General features: G+C 40.8%; 1 long non-coding RNA gene across 3 annotated transcripts; it reads right to left on the bottom strand.

Moving 5' to 3' along the window:
• Window positions 1-2,580: 2,580 nt before the first annotated feature.
• Window positions 2,581-23,529, bottom strand: LOC110979751 (uncharacterized). 3 transcript variants are annotated; one of them, XR_015425802.1, is made up of 5 exons: window positions 23,364-23,529; window positions 19,581-19,656; window positions 13,073-13,232; window positions 12,122-12,190; window positions 2,581-11,678 (listed from the first exon to the last, which is right to left on the bottom strand). It is a non-coding gene; the product is annotated as an uncharacterized LOC110979751 (long non-coding RNA). The 3 variants fall into 3 exon arrangements; XR_015425801.1 differs by having other exon boundaries at window positions 12,122-12,198; window positions 23,364-23,528; XR_015425800.1 differs by having other exon boundaries at window positions 12,122-12,195; window positions 23,364-23,527.
• Window positions 23,530-23,725: the final 196 nt, after the last annotated feature.

Below are 23,725 nucleotides of genomic sequence, written 5' to 3'. Positions count from 1 at the left end.
TATATTAAGAGTTGTAGAGTATAAGTATATTTATAGTGTGATCGCTTAAAGGTACAGTCCATCATTTGTGCATTTTGTTCCTTTGAAGCATTAAACATGGCCCCCCCTCCCCCAAAAAGAAAAGTGCCAAACAACTAAACTAATGAAGTTGCAGCTTGGTGGGCTTTTTATATTCGAAAATGTGGTGAGCCTCGTTATGAATTGTGCCCAAATTCAGCATCTGGGACAAGTTTTTATTCAGCTGATGTCAGACGTCATGCACTGAATCAAGAATTTATAGTTTCCAATCACCGTCATCTCGTCGCTTGAACACACTTCACTGAAGTAAAACAAACTACTTGGGGCAATTTCCTTTTTTTTAATAACCATGTTTCGTTGTTCAATACTGCAGCTTAATAGCGGAAAGAATCATTTTCACATGGAATTAAGTCCCATGACCTTAAGCCCAAGTATACAGTGATCTCCTTGGTTAATTTTTGGATACTGCAAGTGACAGACGGTACCTTTAACAGGTGGTTTTGTGGATTTATGCTGGCAATCAAAGGCATACACAGTACCTGTTGGCCTGTGCAAGCATGTTTAGACTAATCAATGCATTGAGATGGCTTCCTAGTGGAAGGAAGAATGGTTCAATGCACTGCTGAATCTTATTAGCAACATTTGCAGGAAAAGACAATACATAAATGTACAAAAGTGTCACTGAGGAGGTAGACCATGACAGTAATTTGTCACAGACTCACCTGAAAATATGTCGATTCAACCGTCCATCCTTATTCAGAGTGAAACATCCGATGCATATTCCATACACATCTAGAGTAAAACAGGCCACAAACAAAACAGGATATAAGTACCTTCCAGTAGTTGTGATTAAGAGATGCATGTAGAAGGTAATTTACGTCCATGTTGGCAAGTATATCTGGCTCATGTAGTAGTGAGGTAGATTGATTCTGCACAAATATATAGTAAGTGCTACATGTAATGAGGCCCATACAGCCCATTGTTATGAACACATTAACAAAAAAATACAAGTTCTTCAGGAAGAACCTGCATGTGTCTAGCCCTGTATTCACTGTTTAAGCTTGAAAGCATTTCCATTAAAGTGTATTATGACGTCATTTACAAGTAATAATCAGAAACTTCAGTGCATGTATGTATTTAGATACGTTCATATTCAAATAGTAATGAGATGCTTCAATATTTCACATTTTTTGAAATGCATTCTTGTCGCAACGAAAAACCAATAAGAAGGCACATAAATGCATGCAGGCATGCTGACTTGTGTACTGTTTATCCCTAGTTTATTTAAATCCTGCTTGATTTCCTGGTTTTAATATGCTGGTTTTATCCTGTTTTATAACTTTTTTCTTGTACAGTATTTAACTTTTGTGTCCTTTTTGTAAGTATTCCAGATGCTTTCAAATGGGAAAATGTTTTTAAAAATAGGGGGGGTCTTTTGATGTTGTAAATATCACTAAGCTAAATGACTAACGTAACAATTTTAAATGTATGCCAGTTGATTTAACGTTGTATTGTTCATGCCAGATGTATCCATTCAGACATCAAAATACCTGTAAAAGATATACATGTACACTTTTTAGCACACCCAGTGGCCATTCCAAGCTTCTCTGAGCATTTGTTATGTCCAGTTGTACAAGAACTTTATCTCTGGCTTCTACTATCATAGTTACTACAATTTGGAGATCAGACATTTGTTTGTTTAATATATCAACTTGCTAAAACACCTCTTGGTTTATGCGACAAAATAACCATGTCGTGTATTGATAAGGTCATTTTGGTTATGAAATAAATGCCTATTACATGTACCTTAAATTTTATTCCAGAGCAACTTCTGTTTTCATTTCTGTTTCTGAAAATGCAGTACTTTGCCACTAACCTTTTCCCTAATCTCAACACTTCCTGGTTTGTATTTTCCCCTAATTCTTAAGATTTTACATTTCTGACTTACACATGTACCAAGCTCTGCCACTTTTAAACAGTCTTCTTAGCTCATCTAGTTTCTTAAAACCCACTCTCAACATTAAGAAGCAGTGCCCTTCATCCCATGTGGTCCTATAAACCCTGACCAATACCAATAGTCCCTTGCCCTATGCTATCTCCAACACTGACTTTTGCTGAAATATATTCTAAGTCCAAACAATGGAAGGTTTAACATTTAGAAACGAGCATACTTTTTCAAGAAAGAGCCGTGGCATAGCGGTTAAGGAGACGGACTGCTATGCACAAGGACCTGGGTTCAAACCCAGGTGGGCATGCACAATTTTGCTAAAAAACTTAGTATATAAAAAAAAAAAAAAAAAAAACCTCCTTTTCTGGGACCCCGGCCAGAATTGAACCAGGGTCCCTTGGCCTGGCAGTCAGCAAGCTAGACCACCAGGCCACAGGCCTCTTCGAAAAATATACTTCGGAACTTATATTTAAAGGTTGGATTGCGCAATTTAAAAAAGGTCAGAGGGCATAGCTAATATACATATTATTTAAATAAACCAGAAATTTGAATATGTAAATAAACACAGCAGACCGGTAAATACATGTAGATGAAAAATAGAGCAGACACGAATCTACCACAAAAAACAGACCCTTGCATTTATTTTAAATTGGGAGTCAAATATATACCCAGACCTTTCTATAAATTATTCTTTGAATTTTTTTTCTTTTTTATCATGTGCCAGTCATAAAGAATTCAGTTAATGTTTGGATCAAAAACTTGAAGTCCTGAAACATTTTCCACTTGGAAGCATTTTAGAATGCGAGGAGCACGTTTTGGAATGTTAGGAGGAAACAAGCCTCTTGTTTCTAGCTAGCTAAAAATATGAGCATTGCAGTAAGTGCTTTTTTTTTCCAAAAAAGGAAATTTATACGAGTTGAAACATTAAGTACAAAACAATTAAGGTGGAAAAAATGGAAAGCAGTAAACTAGAAAGACCTGAAATTCATTTTTTTCTAGTTTCTTTGAGACTTAAAAAAGTAATAACCAAACTAATATTGGATATACCATTGATATACCATATGATATTGGGGGAAGTTAGGAATTCTTTGTGCAACTATAAAGGAGTTTTAAATCATTTCATATTTTTGCTCAATTTGAGTCCTTCCTTGATGAGTAGCACCTTCCCTGCCTTTGTCATGGTTTTCCCACTGCCTGCAATAGAAATTAGACCCCCTATTGGTCCCCACTTGGCCCTATTTTTACTGTTGTCTAGTGAATGGATGGTAAATCAAAGACATTAGCTTCTTCAGAAGACCCACAGCTTAGAAAGTGGACATGCACGTACCAGCCCAGCTCCTTGTACTATACATACAATTAATAACAATATTAAAAAAGCAATGAAAGTAATGATGCATCTATGAAGCACCAGTCCATTAAAATGTAAATACTCCTTGGCACTTAGCATTAAAAAACTTTAAAAATTACACCAAATGAAGAACAAATGTCATTAATTTCACTATTTAAGTCATTTCTTTAGGTTTTAGCCTTTTCTGTAGTCAACACTTTTCTTCTCATATTTCAGTTTTCTGTACTTTTCTGTATTTCTAAATTTATTTTAATTCTAAGAGATTTGAGTCTCTGGTGATTGTTAGGCTGTGTTTTGCAGTTGTTTAAACCTATTTTTTTTTCAGTTTTAGTATGTTAGGAAGCAACTCTCTTCCATCAGTCAGGTAAAGTTTGTCATAAGTTCTGTAGGAGTAAGTTTGAATTTTACATTTTAGAGACTACAGTTGACAGTATTCAAACGTCATGTATGTTAGTTCCTGCTTTGCTCCAACACTGGGTTTGATCTATTTCTTTTTTGCCTCTTCTTTCCATATGTCTTCATGCATTTAGACACATATTAACAGATATGGGATACATTTACATTGAACTCCCTGGAATTAATAGTGTACGTGTGAGGTCAAAGGGTCAGGAGACTGCAGAGATGAGAAGAATCAAGCAACACTACTCTCTAATAAAATATCCCACATGGTCATTTTTTCCAACAACCTCTCCAAATCAACCTCCTGCCTGGCTTCTTGTGCTAACCCCTTTCAATCTAGAATGAATTTACCCCCCATACCCATCTTCCAATTTGGGTAACATGTACATTCAGAGGCTAGATCCACAATGTACTGATTTCTGGTTTTACATTAAATCTGTTACATACGTCCCTACTTTATGTTAAGGTCTTTTACTCAAGTACATGTGTGCTCCACTAGCTTTTATCATCTCCATACCAAAAACTATAAAACATTATCAGCAAATTAATATCTCGTAATTCTCTTATTATTTGAATTCATGCCTTCATCACTAGCCAGCTGGATTTTTGTAATAGCCTGTTTTATGGTTTGCCACACGTTCAACTTGCCAAATTACAAAGAGTCCAAAATGCTGAGGCAAGACTGGCTGCAAATGTAAATAGACGTTGTCACATTAACCCTATAATTAAAGATTTGCACTGGTCACCGGTCAAATTTCATGTCATGTTTATAATTTTACTGCTCGTTTTTAAATGTATTCTTTCCTCAGCACCTGATTATCTGTGTGACCTTTTTACTGTTAGAAACCAACATCGTGATATTTTGAAGTCAACAGGTAAAATATTACTTGAGTATCCTGGGGGTAGAATGCTACATTCTTTTGGTGATCGTGCTTTTGCTTCAGCTGCCCCAGATTTGTGGAATGTGCTACCGCCTGTAGTACAGGGTTGAATCGTTGGGTAATTTAAAAAAACAACTAAAGACCCACTTCTTCAAAGAGGCATTTTTACAAGACAAAGTTTTACCCCGTTTATTTTTAATTGTGTTTTCTGCTAGTGTCTATTTAGAGTTTAGTTTTTCTGTGTCCAGTTGAAGGGTTCTCTTTGTTGCAATGAGCCCTGGGCCATAATTTTCTTTGCTGTGTGATTTCAAGCTTCCATGTGTGTACTGTGTGAACTCACTTCTTTGCTTAGTCCTATTTTTCTTATATCTTTTAGACGACTTATGATTTTGAACTTAACTGTCATTGTAATGAATTCTTATTGTAATTTTTACGTAACTTTTTAAATGCGCCTTCAAACATTCCCAGACGGAGAGGGCGCGCGCACAAAAAATGTAATAAATTATTATTTTTATTATTATGTAATTTTTGGGCCACTCAACTTTTCCTTCCATTCGTTCTGTTTTGCTTTGCTGTACTTAATTAATCTAACGAAATTGTTTCAATTTGTAAACACAAATGTTTCACAAATGAGGCTTGGCTTTGAGTAAGCTTAGGCTTCTTCCTGTTACCCCCTCCCAACTGTCACCGTTTGTATTTCATTTGAATTCATTACTACTATACTTAATAGTGACATATCCAAATGCAAACTGATTGCAGAGGTGTGAAGGGCGAGTTTCTGATGCCTTTAAAACAGATCACTCTGGGCAGGAGGGGCTTGTAAGGCATGGAAGCCAGCCGACCCAGAGGGGAAAACTGTATGCAAATCCAGCCATGGAAAAGTGACCACACTGCCTTCTTGTTGATCTCCAGGAGGACAGAAGGCTATGGAGTATAAACTCCTATGGAAGATCTGGAGTGGAGCCCCTGAGGGTGGTGGGCTGATGCACCACATTGCCATCTGGCACCTCCTGCAGCCAAGCTGATACAAAATGTACTTCTCTAGAGCATCAGTGAGGCTGAGAGAGGGATCTACCCTGGTCTCCACCACAGAGAGGTCATTCTGGTGCTGCTGGAAAGTAGCAGAACCAGCTCCAGGGGCAGCAGTTATGAGTTATGATTGGCATAAGATACGGATGCTATGAACTGCCTCCAACGGTGGGAGAGATCCTTGTATCTCACTTTCTTGTCAGCTACTACTGGCCTTATGCCAGGCAGCCCCAGGTCAATAGGATGCAGACCTGCCCATAATATGCCTGCTTCAGTTGGTGCTTGGAGGTTAGAGTGATACTCAACAAACACACGGGCATTACTGCACAAGGCACAATAATATAAGGACAAAAACTACTGGCCATAGAGCTGGAATGTCAGGACCATGTGTCCTAGCCTTTCTGGTGACCTACAGCAGATCAATGACTGAAGGAAACCTGCCTATATCAACTGAGCTCAGGAGGTTCAATATGGACAATGCTGCTTTGCAAGAAATAAGGCTTGCTGCAGACAGCAAGTTGTGGGAGGACTATACGTCTTCTGGCAAGGAAGACCTGCAGATTGGTCACGCCTGTATGGCGGTGGCTTTGCATGCAAAAATGGCCAACTGTCTATGATTGAACTTGCTACTGATGACTCAGAGTGTGTCCTCTCCCTCTTCTTTTCAGAAGCAAGGCGTGCACCCTGAGTGCTCTCTCCAAGATCCCTCCTAAAAGGATCCCAGAGTCGGAGCACATTTTCCTGCTTGGGAACTTCAATGCCAGGGTGGGCTCAAATCATATGGCCACTTTGGCATAGGCTAGATGAATGAAAATGGTCAGTGGTTGCTGGAGCTCTGCAACAAATTCTTTGAGATCAAGCCATGCTAGAGTCTCCTGTAGGCACCTGTGATCCAGCCACTAGCACCAGCTAGATTTAGCTGTCACCAGAGAAGCAGCCCTCGATAACTTGCTTCTAACATGCAGCTTCAATAGTGCAGACAGTGACAACAACCACTTTCTAGTGTGAAGAAAAGCCTGCTTGCAGCTGAGGAAGACCTACAAGTCCAAGCAAATGAGATGCTTGTGCATCATTGCTACCAGGGCAGCTAATCCAGAGCTCGGGGACCAGTTCCTACACTCCACAGAACTGGCCTTTGAAGCAAGCCAGAGCACAGCAGTGACCAGAGAGAATTTGTAAATTACTCCGAACACAAACTGCATCCTAGCCACGTCGTTCTTTGAGGACCAGGAGAGACAAAAAAACCAGTTTAAGGCTTATCTCTCTGAGATGGAACTTGCCATTAATGCCAAGAGAGAAGCCTCGGTCAACTACAAAAAGAACCCCTCGCTGAAGAAACTTGCTGCCCTCAGAACAGCAAGCGAGAATGCCCAAAGAACAGCTCCCTAACTGAACAGCAGAGGCTCCAGTGTTACGGCTTCACCATACATCTGTGCTGGCGGCCCCAACCAGCCAAAAAGCACCAGTTCTACAATGCCCCCTCCAAGGACCTGTGTTCATTGTGCATCAACGTCCAGTGCCCATGGGGACTCCGGTACAGATGGCGCCTATAACACACACACAAAAATCAAAGAGAGCAATGAAGAGAAATCAGCAGAGGTTCTCTATGAGCATCACAAGGGTTCTTCTCAAATTCTAGCTCTGTGGGTTCCATCCCAATTTCTTGTAGTGAGGATCACTGTATTGGCTTGGCCCCCTTGACCTATATTGCATGGAGCAGAATTGACTCCACTTCATAGACTTGTGCACAGCACAGTTCAGTCAGCTCTGCTCCACTGATTGCTGAACAGAGCAGGTCTGTTGGCTCCACTTCATCCACTAGTGCACAGAGAAACTCTGCTCCATCTACTCATATGAGGAGCAACTGTTTTGCTCTGCTCCACTGACTCTTGCACAGAGTGGACCTGCTCCAACTGAAGGCTGGGACTTATTGTGTTGATGTTGAAATTTTAGGGTAATCACAACAAAGCCCCACCATCGATTGGCACAATTTGGCACAATTCCAAATGGAAATGCTGAAGCATCTGTTTTGCTGCTGCCTACAGCACAGGCCAGTTTTCCTTGGTACCTTGTATTATCAAAGCAGATTTGATGTACAAAATGTGGGTTCCCTGTATTGACAGCTACAACTCGGCAGTGTTCTGAATGGAACATCTTTTGAGCATTTGCTTACAGTGTGAGGCAGTTCCCAGTGGCACCTGGTATGTGCGGAGCTGTGTAGAAAACATGGGCCATCTAAAGACTAAGCCCTGTTCCTGCTGCATTTACAGGCACAACTGGGCAATGTTCCAAACGGAATGCGGATGCCTCTGTTGTACTGCTTGCTATAGTGCAGGGCAGTTCCCTGTGGTGCCTGGTATGTGCTGTGTTGATGTAGGCAACATGGGTTATATCTTGGGATAAATCCCAGCCCCTGCTGTATTGACAAGCACAACTCGGCAGGTTAAGAATGGAATGCCCAACTGTCTGTTGCACCGTCGCCTACAACGTGGGACAGTTCTCCATCATGGCCAGTACGAAGTTGGCCTACCCTCCAATCTGCATCCCTGCCATTTTGTGAATCAGATGTCAGACTTAACCCAGTGGTGAAAAAGGCACTAGGAATTTCATTTGCTTCCCTCTGTCAGCATGCCACTACTGTCACCAGTGTTACATAAGCTAGTAAAGGACTCACAGACACCTCTTTTCTAGGTCTCTGGGATACTTGGCCATTTATTCTCCGCACTTTCCTCAAACGTGGCCATCTTCCCACAGCGCGGCAAATATTACAACTTATTCAATGGCTCCCAGCACTAGTAGATCCGTGCTGGCACCACCCACCAGCCAACTGGCCCCTGTGCTACACTGTGTTAGAACATCTGTTCTGTGATGACAGTGGCAGTGTGAAAGGCATATATAACAGCAGGCCTCTTGGCCCAATTTCACCAAGAAAATCATGCTCAAATCTAAGGCTGGCAATGTTGGCGCTGACTGCAGCAAGCAGGTGGAGCAGTTGGCCAAGCACTACCAGAACCTCTACGCCACAAAGATTATGGTCTCTGACACAGCTCCCAGCATCTGTGCCCTGTCTGTGAAGAGCTGGTCCTTCTCCCTACAGAGGATGAGCTCTGCAGACATGCATGATGATACCAATATATAATCATGCTATAGAAGAACGAGGGCAAACACAGTGACTGCAACAGCTACGGAGGTATATCCCAGCACGGCACCATTGGCAAGGCATTTGCCCATGTGGTCCTGAAGAGGCTACCCCTAGTTCCAGTGCAGCTTCGGGGCAGGAAGATCTGTTAATGATAAGATTTCACTCGGGCAGCTGCAAGAAAAGGGTCCAGAACAGAGGCAGCTCCTCTGCATTGCCTTTGTCGATCTGCCAATGGCTTCTGGCCTGGTTAGTACTGAGGAGGGGCCTCTTCAGACCGCTGGGGAAGATCAGATGCCCCCCAAAGCTGCTGAGTTTATTGCCATGCCAGGACCTGTGCAAGACCATGCAAGGAACAGTGCAATTTGATGGCCCATATTCAGACCCATTCCCAATCCACAGTGGAGTGAAGCTGGGCTGTGTTCTCATCCCAACACTTCTCAAGATTTTCTTCTCCCTTGTACTATTGCACACCTTCAGATCATCTCATTACAGAGGGAAAAAACCAAAGTATATGTACATCAGATGCTGATCCGGGGGAAACTCTACATCAATATTGGCCTGACCAGAGCTGGTCTCCAGAGGCCTGTCAATTCATTAGCAATCCCGCAAGCCTGAAGAAGACAAATATCATGCACAGGTACTAGTATGTAGTGATGTCCCCAGCATATTCATTGAAAGTGGTAAAGAATTTTACTTAGTTGAGATCAGTTATTGCGTCAAAAACAGTCTCTCGACCCCAGAGCTAGCCTGCACAAGCAGGTAGGGAAAGCCACTGCTGCCAGGGCCAAGCTGTCAAAGAGACAGTGGGAGACCAGCAAGCTCACCACAACCACCAAGGTCTCAGTATACAGAGCCCAAGTAACCTCCTCTAAGGCAGTAAGAGCTGATTAACCACCTACTCCCGTCACGAGCACCGCCTCAACAGCTCACCTTCACTGCCTGTGCCGGGTCTCTGGCATCTTGTGGAGAGACTGTGTGCTGTACCGAAATGTCTTGAAAAAGGCCAGCATGCAAAACATGTTCACCATACTCACACAGCGATCGATACCTGTACTGGCTCAGCCAGTGCACGCAGGCCGGCTGCATACCCAGAAGTCCTGGAACAGGCCGGCGTGCTAAGCATGTTCAGCCTCCTCTCACAGATATGCTGCTCTGGCATTGGTCCATCACATGCAGGACAGCTGCATGCCTGAAGATGTCCAGGAACAGGCCAGCATGCTTAGCATAGTCGCCCTCCTCACACAGGGATACCTGTGCTGGCTTGGCTATATCAGTGCAGCATGCAGGATGCCCTCTTCGGCGCGCACCTCAGGGTCCAAACAGGCAGGGTGCATGGTGCTGCACTACAAGGATGTCTGCAAACATGACACAAAGTTCGCTAACATCAGTGCCAAGTCAAGGGAGGCAACAGCATCCAACTGCAGCACCTGTTATTGCACCATCTGCCCAGAACTCAGTGCCACTGAAGGTTGGAGAATATAGCTATGGACCAAGAGAGGAGAAAAGTGAACATGGCGACTGCTTTGCCCCACCAAACAGGCTTTGTGTGTGTGGCAACTGTGCAAAGGACTACTGCTCACACATTGGCTTGTTAACCCCTTCCCGACAGATGACGGTAAAAGCTGTCGTAAAAATTGAGATCCTCAGCCCGCTTTTCAGCTATCATTCTCAGCCCACGCACGAGCGAACACGGTGAAAGAAGGCAGACCCTGGCTCTTGTATATATAGTGATTCGCCTTTGTGTGTAGCCCAGAAATGAAAAGACCGAATTTGCATCATAATCACCAGCTTCACAATAGTCCCCACTTTGAAAAGAGGCAACGGGAATGTGGAAGCGTGAGTAGAGCCGCATGCCACCGAACAATGAGCCTTTTCACTGTGTAATTCAAAGCATGCAGAGCATGCAGGGCCACAAACCGAGAATTGCAGTTTGGCAGGTGGCCTTTGTGGCCAAGCGAGGCTGGAATTCTTGGAGTCGGCTTTCAGAAAAAAGTTCCCGTTGTCAAAGGGTTAAGCCATGGCCATGGATGCTCTGAACTCAACAGAGGCAAACATTGACTTCGTCTTGGTGCATTCCACTGTCTTTGTAGACAGACAGGGCCGTCTGTCAGAGCCACAGTTTTCACTGAAGTCAATTGCGAATTTGTTTTCCTTACTTTTCGACGTTGCATCATGTTTGTTAAAGTGATACCTGTTATTCTTAGAGAAATTTAGAATTTGTGTTTTTTTCTGTGATTCCCTTGTGAAACTTTTTTTTCTATTTTAAGCAAGTTGTTTTCTTTTTCAAAATATCAGCGACCATTCATCTAAGAAGTCAAGATCCCTGACCAAAGTTTTCTCCTGTGTTTTTTTAAGGTGAATTAATCACTATTTGTCTCTAATCTGGTTTTCTTTGTTATTCTGATGAAGTCTATTTTGTCTTGGTCTATCTTTTTCCTTTTTCCCAGCTCTAAAAGCAGATCATCCCATACACATTTTGAACCACGATTCTCCCCATACGGCCATTTATCGCTGTTACACAATCACACATTTATCGCACAATCATTACGTGCATCTACATACAGAATGCATAGCAGTAATTGTTAGGATTAAGCCATTTGTTCAGTTAAGGACAGTTTGCAAATGCAACTTAAAATACGCATGCTTTTTTCAGAGACAAAAATAAACAATTGATACCGAAGCAGTCCTACAAAATTTGGGTTATCTTTAATTAAAACAATCTTTTCTGTGTTTCAACCAAAAGCCTAAGATGCTCATTAATTACCATGTTACAGTGCTGCAAAGTTGTTTGCAAATCTAATCTTTGAGCTTTGTCGCACCCTGTTTATGCTGGCTAAGTTTGTGCAGTGGAGCCCCTCCATCTACCTCAGCAGACAGAAACCACGTTGCCCTGCTTGACTACCCGATGTTCTTCTGCCAACATGGAAGAGAAAATGACAAGAATATTTAAGGTACTTCAAGTGCCTGTCCCACTATCAATGCCTGCTAGCCATCCCCACCCACTGAGAGACTTTTAGACACTTGAGCTAATGTGCGCAGGCTCAAAATGACACTATTCTTCATTGGAACAGAATAATTTTTTACATACCTTTCCCCTGTTGTGATCAATATTGATCAATTTTTAATACACCCTTGGTTGATGCATTATAAAGGTAATACATTATTGGCTTGAATGTCAACAAAACTATCAGTCAATGTGGGATACACTATTTGTTAGAAATTATACTACAGTATCGGTCAGTTTGTGATACATTATCCGTTGGTTACAACATTATCAGTTGGAATAAATGCGCTGCCGTTTTTTGCCTCTGAGTGACCCATTCACGAAGGAGTGCATGGTTAGGGGTAAGACCTACCTCTCTCCTCGATGTAACACAGCATCTATCTCATGTTATCCACAGTGCTGTGTATGCATGAACCAGGAACTGATCTCCTTGGACCAAAATGTGCAGCAAGATGTTGAAGGTGACAAAGGTCCGATCCAGCATTGTGAAACGGGACAGAGAAAAGTGGGGAGATTTTAGATCAGTGCTGAGTGCCTCAAGCTTTTGGCAAGTATTTAAGTTGGCAAATTTTGATTTCATTCAGACATGAATATCCTACAATTTAGAAGGGATTTCAACCAAACTGGTTTGAGTTTTCTAAATTCCAGATGTGCTTTTAACAAACTTTCTTTTACTTCTACTTTCATTTTCTTGTACTTGTTAACAGTGATACTCAGTGATTTTAGAATCTATTTTATCAGAATTTGTTTTTTTTTTTAGCACGTGAACCAAGGAGAAAACACAATTACATCAAATTACTCAGAAAAAAAGTGAAAACAGGTAATTAAAATGACACGGTTTAAAATTGGAGAGATGGTTATTCGTTGCCCTCAAATTGATTGTTGCAGAATTCAATGCCAGTTCAAGTTGGCAGTAAATTTTATTTTTAAAAAATGTACAGTGCACTCCGGCCCTTTTATTCCAGAAACAACCAACTTGGTGAAATTACCCATATGTCAAAACCTTCAAAATTTACCACTAGAAAGTCACTTAATTTTAGTGTCACTTCATTATTTCAATGTAATTCATGTACGTTTATCTCTTACACTGCCTGTTTTGATCTACTTAATGTACATTGTTGGTTTGTCATTTGTCACTCAGTTCTGCTTTTGGCTGCCATGGTCAAACAATAATAAACCATTTCGAATTCCAAATCAAATGAAACGCCTGAAATTTTGGTGATTTTTGCCACCAAACTGTGCAGCAGTGTTTCAGCTGTTTTGGTGAACTTTTGCCCAGAAGAGTGCTGACTTTGGTTCTTACCTGCAGTGGGCTACGACATGACCAGCAATCCCTGTCTGCATCTCTTGGAATCTCTGGGACTCTATTACATCCTCTGGTGGGTTGTCAGCATTGTGTCTGGTGTAGATGACACACCATCATCTCCCCAGGAGAAGTGGTGCAGCATTTGAGTCTCTCCAATCTGCAAAGAGGACAGCAGGACAGACAGAATTGTTCCCTCAAGTGGACCTGTGTACATGTTCACTGCAGAGGAAGTTGGTAGCATGGTAGGGAGAGGGACAAAGCACATCGGGAATAATGGAACAGGATAGACGGCACGGCAAGGGGGTGGGTCACGGTAAAGTGGGACAGAGTGGGCCAAGAGTAGGATGGACTAAGCAGGGCGGTGCAAGATAGATTGGAGTGGGCCGGGGTGTGTTGGGGCATTACAGAAGGGGATGGAAAACGCTGCTGTAGAGTGGACAGGATAGGGTTGGATAGGACAGATTTGGGTGGGGCGCAGGGCAAGGTTGGGCCTTGAAAATGGGACAGAATACATAAGGGTAGCACAGGTTGAGCAGGACAGGGTTAGACAGGGCAGATTTGGGTGGGGCAAGGCAGGGGTGGGCACTGAAGAATGAAACTGAATACACCAGGTTACAGTGGGTCAAGCGGGGCAGGGTTGGAGAGGGCAGTTTTTGGTGGGGCAGGGTATGGTCTACCATGACTCTAACATCCTCTGGTGGGTTGTCAGGGTTGGGAAGACCAAGTTTGATGCACTGTACACTGTCATGTGATCACGTCATGCCACTTCAGCAGACTAGGCAAGTGTTTGCCTGCACCGTTCTCCATTTTGCCCCAACCTGAGGAAATGTACAAACAAAATTCCAAATGCGACAGCAGTTAGAGTACAACACGTGTTTAACTTTTACGGACTGCAACAATTCACCGAGTGGCCCGATATCAACCATGTCTTCACCTCACTCTCCATGTACTCCTGGGTGGAGAGAGGCATTTTGGGGTACAGTGACTTGCCCAAAATCACAACATGCTGCCACCAGCTGGATTCGAACCCCCAATACATGTATGGATACTTTTACAGGGATAAAAAGGGCGACTCCCCCCAAAACACAACCCCAAAACAAAATTGATTTTCTTCCAAAGTAAATTGTGAGGAATTTTTGGTTTTAGTATGAAATTGAAGTTTGGGATGTTGGATTTCATTTAATTCCGATGATGCACTGCAGAAACGTTTTAATGAAGTCACGTAGTTTACATGTACCTTGCAAGCTGAAGCAGTCACTGGACTCAAAACCCAAGATTATCACTCAACTGTTTGGGTTTGTTGGTTCTTTCAAATTCTTTCTAGCTCTAAACTCAAAACTAATGCTTACTTGAGAAGGCAACAGTTCCTAATAATTGTGCAGTTTCATAGTTCCCTGAGTTTTTTTCAGAGAAAGCAGCTTCAGCTGAGCCTGTGCAATTGCCCTGTCAATTTGTAACAAGTTGCCAATCTTGTTAACTTCTGTGACATTTAACACTTTGAACCATTCCAGGATCCCGTTTGTCGGTGGAAAGTAAAAGAGGTGTTAACATTATAGAACCTTATTCAGTTCAGTATCCTTTGCAATGATCTCATGTGTTGAACATAGCATCTTGACTGCTATAGGGCAATTCCACGGTGTCGGACGTGCATTTTGGACACTTCAGTGTGTATTATTCTTATAATCCTGAAGCATATTTTGATAAAAGACATCAGCTAGTTAGTTGGTACATTCATTTAATAACAACATTCCTCACCCAGAATTATTATTCTTGTAGAAACTGACTCATAACACCATGGTGTGGGACGTACTCAGAGAAAGTTAATTTTTTGAGTTTCCATTTTTGTATCACAAACTCTGTGCAATGCTAGGACTTGAAGAAGTAGTTTTCCTGTGCTTAGTTTTAGCAGACCCTTGTTAATAAACTTCAAGGCTAGACACATTTTTATCTTGTTGTGACTTTCGGATAAAGAATTTATTATATTGGTGTCTGACATACATTTTTTGGTGTCGGACGTACACGTCCAAACTGACTTTTCAGAAAAGAAGGTAATCAGTTCAAACCCAAGCTTGTCTCGTTTTTCTACCAAGCTTCATGAAGACTTTTAGTAAACTTTCCAAACCAAAAGAAAATACCAAGCCTTACAAAAAAGGGAGTTGGATGATGGGGCATTCAATGAAACAGTATGAAGGAAAATATTGTCTAGAAGTATTTATGCAAATTTTGCTCATCTAAACAAGTCATGTACTGTCAAACATTCAAACTAAAAAAAAAAGTTTTCTACAGTTGACAATCCTTTAGATAAATAAATCATATTAAAAGACTACTGCATACATGTACCTGTAAGATCTTTTGGTCTTAGAACATGAAATTAAACATTTTTGTATGCTGCCTGTGTACTGCAATTTTAAAGATTTCCACTTCACACTTGACAGGTTATAGTACACATGTAAAATCCCAAAAGAAGCTAAATGAGTAGTCGGACGTACCCATCTGATTCCACAATTTGTATTTGAAAAAATAATTGGGGAAGTTAAGCTGATGTCTAGAAAGAAGGAACTCATTGTGCTTTGTATTGTAAATTTGTCAGTCTTTTGCTAAAGGGTGCACCGAGGGGAAAAAAGTATGTCATTTTGGTGTCGGACGTACATGAGAAAAGTAAGTGTTATAAAATAAGACAATCGACAAGGAGGTAAACAACATCTAAGCATACACAAACAACCAAAACCTTTTTCTGTGCTGCCGAGACATCATCATAGCTTCATGGGGCAGCTACCTCCACCCCCCCGCCTCCCACAAAAAAGAGAAAATGGAAATAAAACGTGGAAAAGGAAGAAAGCTTGTTGCTCTTGAGTTCTTGATTCTTTATGAAGAATGCTTACTCTCTTAGATAATGAAAACACTGAGAGGAAAACAATAAAACTTGAATAATAACATGTTAAATTTGTAAATAGGGCTTGAATATTGCAATAAATTTTATTTATTCACAAATACTGCAACACTCTTCAAGGCAGAAATCATCAATAAACACTTCATCACTGTTGCCAGTGATCTTCCCGATTTAGCGATATCCAACTTGCCGGCTTTCCATCCAACACTTCATCCTTGCCCAGTTGTGCAACCGTGGGATATCTACAAAGAATTGAGCAGTGGACCAGATGGCATCCCTCCGCCAATTATCAAGAACTTTGCACTTGAACTGAGCACACCTCTTGCTGACATCCTGAATACGTCTTAATGAAGGGACTACGCCACGTCAATGGAAGAGAGCAGTTGTGGTTCCGGTCCCAAAATCCAATCAGAAACTGCGACCAATTTTGCTGACAATTTTGCAAAGCTTGCAGAATTGTTTGTATCAAAGTGGGTACTGTCTGATATAGAGCCCAACATCAACACGCAATAATTTGGAAACAGGAAATCACTGCCAACAACACACTGCCTAGTTGACCTGATGAATCTGCTGTATAAGCATTCAGATGTGAGCTATTCGACCTCAAGAATTGTCCTTACCGACTACAGTAAGGCATTTGACAAGAGTCGACCACAATGTGGCAATTGAGAAATTACTAAAGCTAGACGTACGTGCATCCATCATCTCATGGGTCTGCAGCTTCCTTCGGGATCAGCAGCAGTGTGTCCGCTACCACAGCACAACTTCTACCTGGCTTGCAGTAAACGCTGGTGTCCCACAGGGCACCCGACTTGGCCCAGTTATTTTCATGGCGTTGGTCAATGATGTTGCTAATGGTGTGTCGCCAAACCATTGGCAGTATGTTGATGACCTCACGCTGGTAGAATGCTGACCAAAAATCAACGAGGCCACATGCAAGAGGACCTTGATCACATCCATCATTGGTCACCAGCCAATTGTATGAAACCCAACCCCAGCAAATGCAGCGTGATGACTGTCAACTTCACAAGACAATCACATGGACTGGAACAACTTCACATCTCAGACAATGTTCTACAGGAAAATACATTCCACCGCATCCTGGGTGTTATAGGGCAGCTCAGGCGGACCTTAAATGGGATGCCCACGGCCAGAATAGGATATCTTTGGCTAACAAAAAACTGTATATCGTCAAAACATTGACACGGTTTTGCTTACCTGTAAATGATTTGGTCTCCATCTACCTTGCCTACACTTGGCCATTGTTAGAACAAGCCACACCAGTATGGAATTTTAGCCTCACGCTGAAACATGTCTGGAGAATTTCCAGAAGAGGGTCTGTAAAACCATCCTTAGCGATGAATACAATGGTTTATGATGATGCACTTGTTTCTTATGGCTTACCTTCAGTCAGAGGCGAAATCAGTTGTGTATTAAGTTTGAACAATCTCTAGTAACCTCAAGACATTTTAGTACTTGGATTCCTCTGACTCGTCATCAGTCACTCGGTCGTCAGTTAAGAAATTCTACAACTATTACAGCGCCTTTCTGTCACACAAGAAGGTATCAGAACAGCCCTCTTGTAGGATTGATTAAGTTGCTTAACAGTGTGTCTAACTAAACTCATCAGCTCCCTGTCCAGCTTGTTCCGCTAACTGTATATTGGATCTTCTTTCACTCCACTGGTTGATATTTTTAAATCAAGCTTCCTGCTTGTTTGTGTATCAACTCCTTCCCTCCTTGTGACCCCTCCCCCAAAACAGCTCACCCTTCACCCCCTCCCTCCCCCTCCCTTTGACCCCTTATTGACCAAATCCAATATTTATGTCCCCTTCTCCCTCCTGCCCTTTCCCCCTTATCTTCATTTAATTACATGTATAACGTTTTGTAAACGACTTTGTTTTCCGTCAATTTGTATTTTTTTTGTTTTTCAATTTTACCCTTTTTGTACATATTAACTGATATCAATGTGCTTTTTATTGCAGGGTATTGAAGGTATTAAAGGCCTTCAGATTTCTTTCAATTTCTCCCTTGTAAATGTACACATAAATCTATATTTATCTGTTTTTAATGTGCATGTAAATTGTATTCACAAATCTACCACTGGCGGCGAGGAGTACAGTTAAAATAAACCAGTAATAATAATAACAAAAAAAGGAATTCACCAATGATGGAAAATGTAAATGTTTTGGAGAGCTAAGCTCACGTACAATTGTGAAATTCACATTTTCTTAATGTTTACTGTTGTTGAATTTCAGGGCTCACAAAAACTTGAAAAATGTTGTTGCCCTTTGGGCAGGGATGTTGGAAATCTGATTACCCAAATTTTATTTCAGTTGCTCAACAAGGAACTGCTAATTTTGCCCTAAACTTTAGGCTAATTTTTCCTATAATTGCACCAGCAAACTCGTATAACAGTTTGCAGCTGGTCCAATAAAGTACTTGCCAGCCCCAGACACCCACAGAAATAATGTCTACATAAGTAGTAGTGTGTACCAGTAATCAAGCGATCCACAACCATGTAAATGTCATGTGCCCCCTCCTTTCCTTTTTTAATCTTTACATGTTTACTGATAAGTCACTACTAAATATTAAAAAAAGCTCAATCAAACTCAGAAAAAAAAGGAACAAAATGGGAAGGTGGAATGTAGACTCCAGTACAGTTTAACGCTTAATTTAAGGCCCAGTGGTAGCGCTCATTATAAAGCTCTGGTGTGATGTTCATCAGTGTTGGAGTACTTGTACTCAAGTACAACTAGAGTTCATGGTTTATAATTAAACCTGAGGTGCATTCAGATTTCTTTCAAGCCTTTTCTTAAACGCTCATGTTTTTTGTTTTGTGATTCCGCTACAAGATTTTAGTCTGGTCTCAGTCTTGGCATCAGATATGGTTAAGGTTTGGGTCTCTGTCCTTGTCATTGGGGTTTTAACAGCAGGTTATAAGGTGACTGGGTAAGGCTTCTATTTCAGTACATGTCTTTATTTAGGTTTATATTAATATACAGTCTTGCTTTTGTGCTCAGTTTTGATATCTCAGGGTTTCCTTAATACTTAAGTCTTTGATAAAGGTTTCTGCACAAGTATTCATAAGCCACATCGACTTTTTCACAGAATAAAAGGTGTGAATATCCACATGGTAATGCAGATTTGTGTTGCAAGAAGACCATGTGCCTGCGTAATTCAGTTTTAATTATTTACTTATTTGTCCGGACTCGGAGATTTGGACTTGGACTCGTCACCAGTGTACTTGGACTCGGCCCAGGACTCGGCCCCTAAAGTACTCAGAGTACTCTGTACTCGGATTTGAGGACTCAACTCCAACACTGATGTTCATATCCTATACATGTATACGCACAAAACAATAATGGGTACCAGTCAAAATGGCACAGAAGTCTCTGTATGGCTAATCGAGTGAAGGTAATGCATGGCTGATAGCGTGTACACAGTGAGTGTATAGTTACCCTGTGTGACATGTGCAGTTATGTGCCTTTACTATATAATGATCCCACTGGACAACAGTACAGGGCGTGGCACTCTTGAGAATAGAATGGTGATGGGGCCGTGCTTAGTAGTGCTCCACAATACTTTCTAAATTTTTTGCAAAGCTATACATACCTAATTTTCCAATTCCGATGCCCGTGATGAGTCTGGTGATGCACTGATGAGGGTTAATTTCCTCCGTTGTCAAGGACTGAGGACAGAACAAGAGAGAATTATTCTGATTGATGAGTAGTGCTCCCCATTGTCTGGTGGACAACGTGCTGTGATTGTACATTGTTTTCAACACAAGAATGAAGATTTCTTGATTTTTGAAAACTTATCAATCACCTCCTAAAACACATGTTCAGAAAGATCAGCCTATCATCTCTAAAATCATTTTATTGATGAATCTATGTATTTAAACTTTTGACAAAGGTATTAGCTCATTTTTGCATAGAACTTTGAAGGTGACCTCATCCCTACAAAAACGAAAATAAGGGGAATACAATACACACATGTACAGTGGTATTCACGGCAGTTTGTTGGCCAATTACATTCACTATTCAAGATATTTTATTGTAGAGTAAAAAAAAAAGTTTCAAATGACATTTTCTCTCCCAGTGTTGCAGGAAATAACATTACAGTATATTACATAAATATAAAAATGAAATTAGAATTACTAAGTTTAAAAGAATTTTTCAAATCCAGTTTCAAAAATATTGAATTCAATTACATTACGTTACATTACAGATAGATCATTTAGTAATAAAAAAGATAATTTAGACTTTTTCATTCTATTTGTTTTGCAATTCAGTTGGCGCACTCTACCAGATCGGTTTCAAATAATAAAAGAGTTGAGAGGATGGGTAACGTCAGACATAATTTCATTAAACTTGGATACAACAAAATGCGGACCTGATGTATTTCCTGCAGGTTCTGAAAGTCAGCACCAATAATTCTTTTAGCTTGTTTGTCAACACGTTGAAGTTTGTTACAGTTGCCCAAAGTAAGGGAGTCAAACCAACTTATGCAGCATAAAAATATTGTCGACAGTACACTGCTCTGATAAAAAAGTTTCAAAATCCGATCACTAACATTATTAAAGATCAAACTTTTCTTTAAAAATAGAGCCTTGAGTTTGATTTTTTACAGATTCTAGTTGTGTTTGCATTCCAGTTTAGTTTATCATGTACAAGAGTTCCAAAGTACTTAAACTCGTGAACGACTTCAACAGGCATTTTGTTGATTTCATCAGCTTCTTTAACACTTGTTGATTTCCGGAAATCAAATATCATTTCTTTGGTCTTTTGTTTATTTAATGATAAATAAATTTATTTATGCATTCTGTTGAACCTTTGTGAACAATTTCTGTCATGAAATTAAGTCAAAAATTGAAAAATGGGAAGGGTGTTGCATTCTGCCTCTACTTTTTTAATCGTAGGCCTATATCATCTAAACAAAGGTCCATCATTCAGAAGTGCTAAAAAGCCATGAATCATTGTGAATCCGGGACTAAGAAAACATTTTATTAGAAAAAACTTTTAAAACATTCTTTACTCCCTTATTTGCTCTGTACACAACCGCTGAAGTGGAGTTAGGATGCAACACGCTTTCCCAAAATCTATGGAATCTAGAAATTGGGCACAAATTAAGCTGAGTGTCACCATACATGGCACACTTGAACAAATCTTCGAAAATTCCACATGGAAATATATTTGTCAACAATGACAGATTCTGATTAATCATCATTTTGTACCCCAATTCATATATCCAACTGAAACTAGTTGTAAAAACATTATTTTCTTATTTGGGGGTGCATTTTAAAAGAGATCAATGTGTACTTCGGCAAAAAAAAAGAAATGTGAAAATTGGGCCACAATAGAAAATTGGAACTTTCTACGCAAAACCCAACATTCATGAATGGGTATATTGGGGAAAAAATTGATAAAACATAACTTATGAAATCTGAGGTACAAATGTTGCTTTAATGAGGCACCAGAAGCAAGAAATTGAACATGTGTCACATTCGGGGCCACATCATGTTGGGGTAAATCAACAATCTAAATGTATTTCCAGTTTTTCACCAGAGAGGTTTTGACACCCACAGATGAAAGCTGCACTGTGATTGGTCCAATTTGCTTCCATTCAAATGACCAATCACAGCTCAGCTTTCATTTGGATGGGGTCAGGAAAACAAAAGGATAAGATAAGAGCTGTGTTGAGATTGGTCAAGCTATCACACTGCTGACAGTTATTGAGAGTACAAGTACATGCTGCTGACTTTCTGTATTGTGGATGGGCAAAATGCTCATGAATTTCACCATTTTAATAAGGATAAGGTAAATAAACCTCCCCCTGTGACATCTTACTTCACAAAGAAGGCATGCATTAAAGTTGGTTGCACAAATAGCTGTGATGGAAGAGTAAGTTGACACTATCAAAACAGCCAAAATGTATTTATGAGAGTTTGTACATGGCTATATGGAAGGGGTTTACAGTCACTTTGCCCCATTTCCACGTTGCCCCTAACCACTTCGCCCCATCCTCACATCGCCCCATTCCCACATCCCCCCCATCTCCACTTCGCCCCATTTCCACTTTGCCATCTATTTTGAGTGTGTTACAAGCCTCTTCAAAAAATGGTTGACGAGTTCCACAAACGACATGTAGTTATTCGGAAAACTCTACGGCATTAAATTAATGTCACCTGCATTGTCCATGTTGGTGAATTAATGCATATGGTTGGACTAGCATTGGGGTTATTTCTCATCCTCTTCAAGTTTATTTCAAAGCGACACACACAATTTTGTTCACATTGTTCTGGTAATTGTCGACGCATCCAGACAGCTGTACCCGGGCGATTGGATAAAGCTTCATGTTCGCTTCAAGTATCAGCAAAACCTAAAATTAAATTGATGAAATAAATAAATACACACACAGACTAGATACTAAGCATTAACGTGAAGAAATCTTGCAAACATCAATTTTTTTCAATGCGAGACGGATCACGTACATTAATGGTCGCCGCGGCATAAATAGACTGGTCGCCACACTCCATCACGCATTCTCTTACACGGATGCGGTGCGGCGGGAACCAGTGCTTTGCGCTCGTGTTTTTACCACAGCGACAACGAAACACACAAAAATTTGGGTCCGGTGGTTGGGAAGTTGGAATCACTGTTTAGACCTTTGAAAGTTGGATTATCCGATCATTATTTGGGTACTCAGATGTTGATGTTTTTACTTGTTGCATCTAGGCCTCTGTTACTGAAGAACAGAATGAACGATAATCAATGAGGCGAAGTGGAAATGGGGCGAAGTGACCGACACCCTCTGGAAGGTAGCCCCAGACTGGGGGCAGGGGCCAGTCTACTGGACTCCCTCCGTATCCTCGGCCCCACAGCGGTCCATTAAATAAGTGGGGACTCAGCGAAAATTATTTGCATCACTGACATCATTTTCCATTGTCCTGAGATTTTGAGGTTAAATGCAAACTAATCACGTGCACAAATCAAGATGGCGTCCTTCATGTGAGAGTTGTCTTCTTTCAGTGCGTGACTATTAACTTAAATTGACTTCCCTCAAAAACATTACCATTTACATGTATAAGAATATTTTTGTTTTCTATTCACAGTGGGGTTTATTTTACTGCACTGACTATGACATTTATGGAAAACCGATAAATGAAAATGGACAAATTTGTGTGGTGACACTACAATAGTTCAAACGCAGAAACTTGTATAGCTTACCTCCGTACCGTACCACGAGCACTGCCCTTTTAGAACTAGGCACTCTCAAGCTTCTCACTTGTCTTCGTAATCGTTGGGAAAAAAGCTTTACTTTCAACAACTGTCCAAAATTAACCTATTAAGCACTAGCGCAAAAAATTGTCAAAAAATGTTGAAATATATAGTATACCTTATCTTTTCTCTTCTGTCACTTTTTTAAATCCACGCTGGCAGGTCGTGATATGCCACGTTTTTCTCGTTTCGAACTTAGCAACGACTCTTTGCCGCGCATGTGCTCATGCCCAAATTTGAATGCGCATGGTTAGCTGGCTGTGCACGAGCACGTGCGCAGCGAATTTTGTTTTTGGCACAGCATAGCGCCCTCTGTCAAAATTATGACAGCGCCCTACTTTTTAGGAGTAGTAGCCACCACAGACATAAATAATGGGTTATTTATTTCTATGGTAGCCACCCCCCCAATGCATTTAACGTATTGTAATTCAGGATTTAATCAGGTTGCTTGGCAGTATGATCATTAACAGTGTGTGGTAT

Source organism: Acanthaster planci, linkage group LG07 (genome assembly GCF_054643075.1).
Source record: "Acanthaster planci isolate LZ-2023a linkage group LG07, COTS_SCS, whole genome shotgun sequence".
NCBI classification, from domain to species: Eukaryota; Metazoa; Echinodermata; class Asteroidea; order Valvatida; family Acanthasteridae; genus Acanthaster; species Acanthaster planci.
The sequence above is the reverse complement of the archived record's forward strand: the minus strand, read 5'-3'. Positions and strand labels throughout refer to the sequence as shown.